Source organism: Triticum dicoccoides, chromosome 7A (genome assembly GCF_002162155.2).
Source record: "Triticum dicoccoides isolate Atlit2015 ecotype Zavitan chromosome 7A, WEW_v2.0, whole genome shotgun sequence".
NCBI classification, from domain to species: Eukaryota; Viridiplantae; Streptophyta; class Magnoliopsida; order Poales; family Poaceae; genus Triticum; species Triticum dicoccoides.
The window spans coordinates 532,193,068-532,200,879 of NC_041392.1; positions in this window are offsets into that span (position 1 = coordinate 532,193,068).

A 7,812-nucleotide genomic window follows, 5' to 3' on the forward strand; every position below is an offset into this window, starting at 1 on the left:
AGTTGAGTAAGACCCAAAACCCGACCACGGTAGAAGATAGAGAGAGAATGAAAGTCATTACCTATGCCTTAGCCATAGGTTCTATAGAGTATGCCATGCTGTATACCAGACCTATTGTATACCCTGCCCTGAGTTTGGCAAGGGAGTACAATAGTGATCTAGGAGTAGATCACTGGACATTGGTCAAAATTATCCTTAGTGGAATAAGGATATGTTTCTCGATTATGGAGGTGACAAAAGGTTCGTCGTAAAGGGTTACGTCGATGCAAGTTTTGACATTGATCCAGATGACTCTAAGTCTCAATCTGGATACATATTGAAAGTGGGAGCAATTAGCTAGAATATCTCCATGCAGAGCATTGTTGACACAGAAATTTGCAAAATAGTTACGGATCTGAATGTGGCAGACCCGTTGACTAAACTTCTCTCACAAGCAAAACATGATCACACCTCAGTACTGTTTGGGTGTTAATCACATAGCGACGTGAACTAGATTATTGACTCTAGTAAACCCTTTGGGTGTTGGTCACATGTCGATGTGAACTATGGGTGTTAATCGCATGGTGATGTGAACTATTGATGTTAAATCACATGGCGATGTGAACTAGATTATTGACTCTAGTGCAAGTGGGAGACTGAAGGTAATATGCCCTAGAGGCAATAATAAAGCTATTATTTATTTCCTTATATCATGATAAATGTTTGTTATTCATGCTAGAATTGTATTAACCGGAAACATAATACATGTGTGAATACATAGACAAACAGAGTGTCACTAGTATGCCTCTACTTGACTAGCTCGTTGATCAAAGATGGTTATGTTTCCTAACCATATACATGAGTTGTCATTTGATTAACGGGATCACATCATTAGGATAATGATGTGATTGACTTGACCCATTCCATTAGCATAGCACTTGATCGTTTAGTTTGTTGCTATTGCTTTCTTCATGACTTATACATGTTCCTATGACTATGAGATTATGCAACTCCCGTTTACCGGAGGAACACTTTGTGTGCCACCAAACGTCACAACGTAACTGGGTGATTATAAAGGTGCTCAACAGGTGTCTCCGAATGTACTTGTTGGGTTGGCGTATTTCGAGATTAGGATTTGTCACTCCGATTGTCGGAGAGGTATCTCTGGGCCCTCTCGGTAATGCACATCACTTAAGCCTTGCAAGCATTGCAACTAATGAGTTAGTTGTAGGATGATGTATTACGGAACGAGTAAAGAGACTTGCCGGTAACGAGATTGAACTAGGTATTGAGATACCGACGATTGAATCTCGGGCAAGTAACATATCGATGACAAAGGGAACAACGTATGTAGTTATGCGGTCTGACCGATAAAGATCTTCGTAGAATATGTAGGAGCCAATCTGGGCATCCAGGGAATGGTATTGGTTATTGACCAGAGAGGTGTCTCGGTCATGTCTACATAGTTCTCGAACCCGTAGGTTTCGCACGCTTAACGTTCGTTGACGATATAGTACTATATGAGTTATGTATGTTGATGACTGAATGTTGTTCGGAGTCCGAGATGAGATTAGGGACATGACGAGGAACTCCGGAATGGTCCAGAGATAAAGTTTGATATATGAGATAGTAGTGTTTGATATCCGGAAGGGGTTCCGTATGTTTCCCGAAATGTTTGGGCACGGGAACACTTTATCTGGGCCAAAGGGGAAAGCCCACGAGGCTTTTGGAAAGTGCAAAAGGAAGTTTTGCGGAGACCAGAGGCTAGACGTCAGGAACCCTAGCGTCTAGGGGGTAGACGCCGGGAACCCTGGCGTCTAGCCCTTGAGTCCGAGAAGGACTCTTGCCTTTCGGGTAAAACCGACTTTGAGGAGGCTTTTACTCCAAGTTTTGACCCCAGGGCTCAACATATAAATGGAGGGGTAGGGCTAGCACCAAAGACACATCAAGAAACACCAAGCCATGTGCCGGCAACCCTGTCCCCTCTAGTTTATCCTCCGTCATAGTTTTCGTAGTGCTTAGGCGAAGCCCTGCGGAGATTGTTCTTCACCAACACTGTAACCACGCCGTCGTGCTGCCAGAACTCATCTACTACTTCGCCCCTCTTGCTGGATCAAGATGGCGAGGACGTCACCGAACCAAACGTGTGCAGAACTCGGAGGTGCCGTGCTTTCGGTACTTGGATCGGTCGGACATGAAGACGTACGACTACATCAACCGCGTTGATATAACGCTTCCGCGAATGGTCTACGAGGGTACGTAGACAACACTCTCCCCTCTCGTTGCTATGCATCACAATGATCTTGCGTGTGCGTAGGAATTTTTTTGAAATTACTACGTTACCCAATAATGGCATCCGAGCCTAGGTTTTATGCGTTGATGTTGTGCACGAGTAGAACACACGTGAGTTGTGGGCGATAAAAGTCATACTGCTTACCAGCATGTCATACTTTGGTTCGGCAGTATTGTTGGATGAATCGGCCCGGACTGACATTACGCGTACGCATACGCGAGACTGGTTCTACCGACGTGCTTTGCACACAGGTGGCTGGAGGGTGTCAGTTTCTCCAACTTTAGTTGAACCAAGTGTGGCTACGCCCGGTCCTTGCGAAGGTTAAAACAGCACCAACTTGGCAAACTATCTTTGTGGTTTTAATGCGTAGGTAAGAACGGGTCTTGCCAAGCCTGTAGCAGCCACGTAAAACTTGCAACAACAAAGTAGAGGACGTCTAACTTGTTTTTGCAGGGCATGTTGTGATGTGATATGGTCAATACATGATGCTAAATTTTATTGTATGAGATGATCATGTTTAGTAACCGAGTTATCGGCAACTGGCAGGAGCCATATGGTTGTCGCTTTATTGTATGCAATGCAATCGCGCTGTAATGCTTTACTTTATCACTAAGCGGTAGCAATAGTCCTGGAAGCATAAGATTGGCGAGACAACAACGATGCTACGATGGAGATCAAGGTGTCGCGCCGGTGACGATGGTGATCATGACGGCACTTCGGAGATGGAGATCACAAGTACAAGATGATGATGGCCATATCATATCACTTATATTGATTGCATGTGATGTTTATCTTTTATGCATCTTATCTTGCTTTGATTGACGGTAGCATTATAAGATGATCCCTCACTAAATTATCAAAGTATAAGTGTTCTCCCTGAGTATGCACCATTGCGAAAGTTCTTCATGCTCAGACACCACGTGATGATCGGGTGTGATAGGCTCTATGTTCAAATACAACGGGTGCAAAACAGTTGCACACGCGGAATACTCAGGTTAAACTTGACGAGCCTAGCATATAACAGATATGGCCTCGGAACACGGAGACCGAAAGGTCGAGCGTGAATCATATAGTAGATATGATCAACATAGTGATGTTCACCATTGAAACTACTCCATCTCACGTGATGATCGGACATGGTTTAGTTGATTTGGATCACGTGACCACTTAGAGGATTAGAGGGATGTCTATCTAAGTGGGAGTTCTTAAGTAATATGATTAATTGAACTTTAATTTATCATGAACTTAGTCCTGGTAGTATTAGCATATCTATGTTGTAGATCAATAGCTCACGTTTAGCTCCCCTGTTTTATTTTTGATATGTTCCTAGAGAAAACTAAGTTGAAAGATGTTAGTAGCAATGATATGGATTGGATCCGTGACCTGAGGTTTATCCTCATTGCTGCACAGAAGAATTATGTCTTTGATGCACCGCTAGGTGACAAACCTATTGCAGGAGCAGATGCAGATGTTATGAACATTTGGCTAGCTCAATATGATGACTACTTGATAGTTTAGTGCACCATGCTTAAACGGCTTAGAATTGGGACTTCAAATACGTTTTGAACGTCATGGACCATATGAGATGTTCCAGGAGTTGAAGTTAATATTTCAAGCAAATACCCGAGTTGAGAGATATGAAGTCTCCAACAAGTTCTATAGCTAAAAGATGGAGGATAATAGCTCAAGCAGTGAGCATCTGCTCAGATTGTCTGGGTACTACAACTGCTTGAATCATGTGGGAGTTAATCTTCCAGATAAAATAGTGATTGACAGAATTCTCTAGTCACCATCACCAAGTTAGTAGAACTTCGTGATGAACTATAATATGCAAGGGATAACGGAAACGATTCCAAGCTCTTCGTGATGCTGAAATCAACGAAGGTAGAAATCAAGAAAAACATCAAGAGTTGATGGTAAACAAAACCACTAATTTCAAGTAAAGGGACAAAGGGAAGAAAGGGGAACTTCAAGAAGAACAGCAAGCAAGTTGCTGCTCAAGTGAAAAACCCAAGTCTGGACCTAAGCCTGAAACCGAGTGCTTCTACTACAAAGGGACTGGTCACTGGAAGCGGAACTACCCCAAGTAATTGGCGGATAAGAAGGATGGCAAAGTGAACATAGGTATATTTGATATACATGTTATTGATGTGTACTTTACTAGTGTTTATAGCAACCCCTCAGTATTTGATACTAGTTCAGTTGCTAAGAGTAGTAACTCGAAACGGGAGTTGCAGAATGAACAAAGACTAGTTAAGGGTGAAGTGACGATGTGTGTTGGAAGTGGTTCCAAGATTGATATGATCATCATGGCACACTCCCTATACTTTCGGGATTAGTGTTGAACCTAAATAAGTGTTATTTGGTGTTTGCGTTGAGCATAAATATGATTGGATCATGTTTATTGCAATACGGATATTCATGTAAGTTAGAGAATAATTGTTGTTCCGTTTACATGAATAAAACCTTCTATGGTCATACACCCAATGAAAATGGTTTGTTGGATCTCGATCGTGGTGATACACATATTCATAATACTTAAGCCAAAAGATGCAAAGTTAATAATGATAGTGCAACTTATTTGTGGCACTGCCGTTTAGGTCATATTGGTGTAAAGCGCACGAAGAAACTCCATGCTGATGGATTTTCGGAATCACTTGATTATGAATTAGTTGATGCTTGCGAACCATGCCTCATGGGCAAGATGACTAAGATTCCGTTCTCCGGAACAATGGAGCGAGCAACAGATTTGTTGGAAATCATACATACTGATGTATGTGGTCCGATGAATATTGAGGCTCGTGGCAGGTATCATTATTTTCTGATCTTCACAGATGATTTGAGCAGATATGAGTATATCTACTTGATGAAACACAAGTCTGAAATATTTGAAAAGTTCAAAGAATTTCAGAGTGATGTGGAGAATCATCGTAACAAAAATAAAAGTTTCTACGATATGATCGCAGAAGTAAAATATTTGAGTTACGAGTTTGGCCTTCAGTTAAAACAATGTGAAATAGTTTCACTACTCACGCCACCTGGAACATCACAGTGTAATGGTGTGTCCGAACGTCATAACCGTACTTTATTAGATATAGTGCGATCTATGATGTCTCTTACCGATCTACCACTATCGTTTTGGGGTTATGCATTAGAGACAGCTACATTCACGTTAAAAAGGGCACCATCTAAATCCGTTGAGATGACACCGTATGAACTGTGGTTTGGCGAGAAACCTAAGCTGTCGTTTCTTAAAGTTTGGGACTGTAATGCTTATGTGAAAAAGTTTCAACATGATAAGCTCGAACCCAAATCGGAGAAGTAAATCTTCATAGGATACCCAAAAGAAAATGTTGGGTACACCTTCTATCACAGATCCGAAGGCAAGTTATTCATTGCTGAGAATGGATCCTTTCTAGAGAAGGAGCTTCTCTCAAAAGAAGTGTGAGGGAGTCCTGGATTAGGGGGTGTCTGGATAGCCGGACTATACCTTCGGCCGGCCTCCTGGACTATGAAGATACAAGACCGAAGACTCCGTCCCGTGTCCGGAAGGGACTTTCCTTGGCGTGGAAGGCAAGCTTGGCGATACGGATATGTAGATCTCCTAACATTGTAACCGACTCTGTGTAACCCTAGCCCTCTCCGGTGTCTATATAAACCGGAGGGTTTTAGTCCATAGGACGAACAACAATCATACCATAGGCTAGCTTCTAGGGTTTAGCCTCTCTGATCTCGTGGTAGATCTACTCTTGTACTAACCATATCGTCAATATTAATCAAGCAGGACGTAGGGTTTTACCTCCATCAAGAGGGCCCGAACCTGGGTAAAACATCGTGTCCCCTGCCTCCTGTTACCATCCGGCCTAGACGCATAGTTCGGGATGCCCTACCCGAGATCCGCCGGTTTGACACTCACACTGGTGCTTTCATTGAGAGTTCCTCTGTGTCGTCACTTATAGGCCCGATGGCTTCTCCGATCATCAACAGCGATGCGATCCAGGGTGAGACTTTTCTCCCCAGACAGATCTTCATATTCGGCGGGTTTGCACTACGGGTCAATTAGCTTGGTCATCTGGAGCAGGTCGAAAGCTACGCCCCTGGCCATCAGGTCAGATTTGGAAGTTTGAACTACACGGCCGACATCCACGGAGACTCGATCTTCGACAGATTCGAGCCACAGCCGAGCGTGCCGCACTGTCACGATGGGCATGATTTAGCTCTGCCGCCGAACAGTGCCCTGGAAGCCGCACATGGGTCCGCTCTGACCCCTAGCTCGGAGCCAATCACACCAATCGAGGATGGGTGGTTAGACACCACCTCGGGGGCTGCAATCTCTACGGCGATCGATCCGAACACCAGCCCTATTCTCTGCGAAGCCCGTGACTCCAAGGAGCCGGACTCCTCTCCAGACTCTGAGCCCTCCGCACCCTGATCGATCGAACCCGATTGGGCGCCGATCATGGAGTTCACCGCCGCGGACATCTTTCAGCACTCGCCCTTCGACAATATTCTGAATTCACTAAAGTCTCTCTCTTTGTCAGGAGAGCCCTGGCCGGACTATGGTCAGCAAGGTTGGGATGCGGATGATGAAGAAATTCAAAGCCCACCCACCACCCACTTTGTAGCCACTGCCGATGATTTAACCGACATGCTCGACTTCGACTCCGAAGACATCGACGGTATGGACGCCGATGCAGGAGACGATCAAGAACCAGCGCCTATAGGGCATTGGAAAGCCACCTCGTTGTATGATATATACATGGTGGACACCCCAAAAGAAGGCAATGGCGATGGAACAGCAGAGGATGACCCCTCCAAGAAGCAGCCTAAGCGCCAGCGTCAACGGCGCCACTCTAAATCCCGCCAAAACAAAAACGGTGATTCCGGCACGGGAGATAATAACACCCCGGACAGTGCCGAAGACAACCACCTCCAGCAAGATTCAGCATAGGAGGATAGAGAAGCCAACCCTCATGAGAGAGCGGCAGACAGAGAGGTCGAGGACAATAATTATATGCCTCCCTCCGAAGACGAGGCAAGCCTCGACGACGACGAATTTGTCGTGGCAGAGGATCCCGTCGAACAAGAGCGTTTCAAACGCAGGCTTATGGCCACGACGAGCAGCCTCAAGAAAAAACAACAACAGCTTAGAGCTGATCAAGATTTGCTAGCCAACAGATGGACTGAAGTCCTTGCGGCCGAAGAGTATGAACTTGAACGCCCCTCCAAGAGCTACCCAAAGCGCAGGTTGCTACCCCAATTAGAGGAGGAAGCACCTAAACCTACATCACCAGCGCATGCTGCGGCCGAACGGCCACCCCGTGGCCGCGATAGAGAGGCCTCTCGGCCCTCCACTCAAACCGCACCCCGGTGCCGCTCAAAAAATACCAAGGCATGGGAAAATGCGCCAGACCTGCGAGACATATTGGAGGACAAGGCAAGGCAAACAAGATCGATCTACAGATCACGTGGGCGCCCCACGACATGAGACAGTACTCATCACGCCGGATACAGTAAATCCGATCGGGCCGAACATAGTA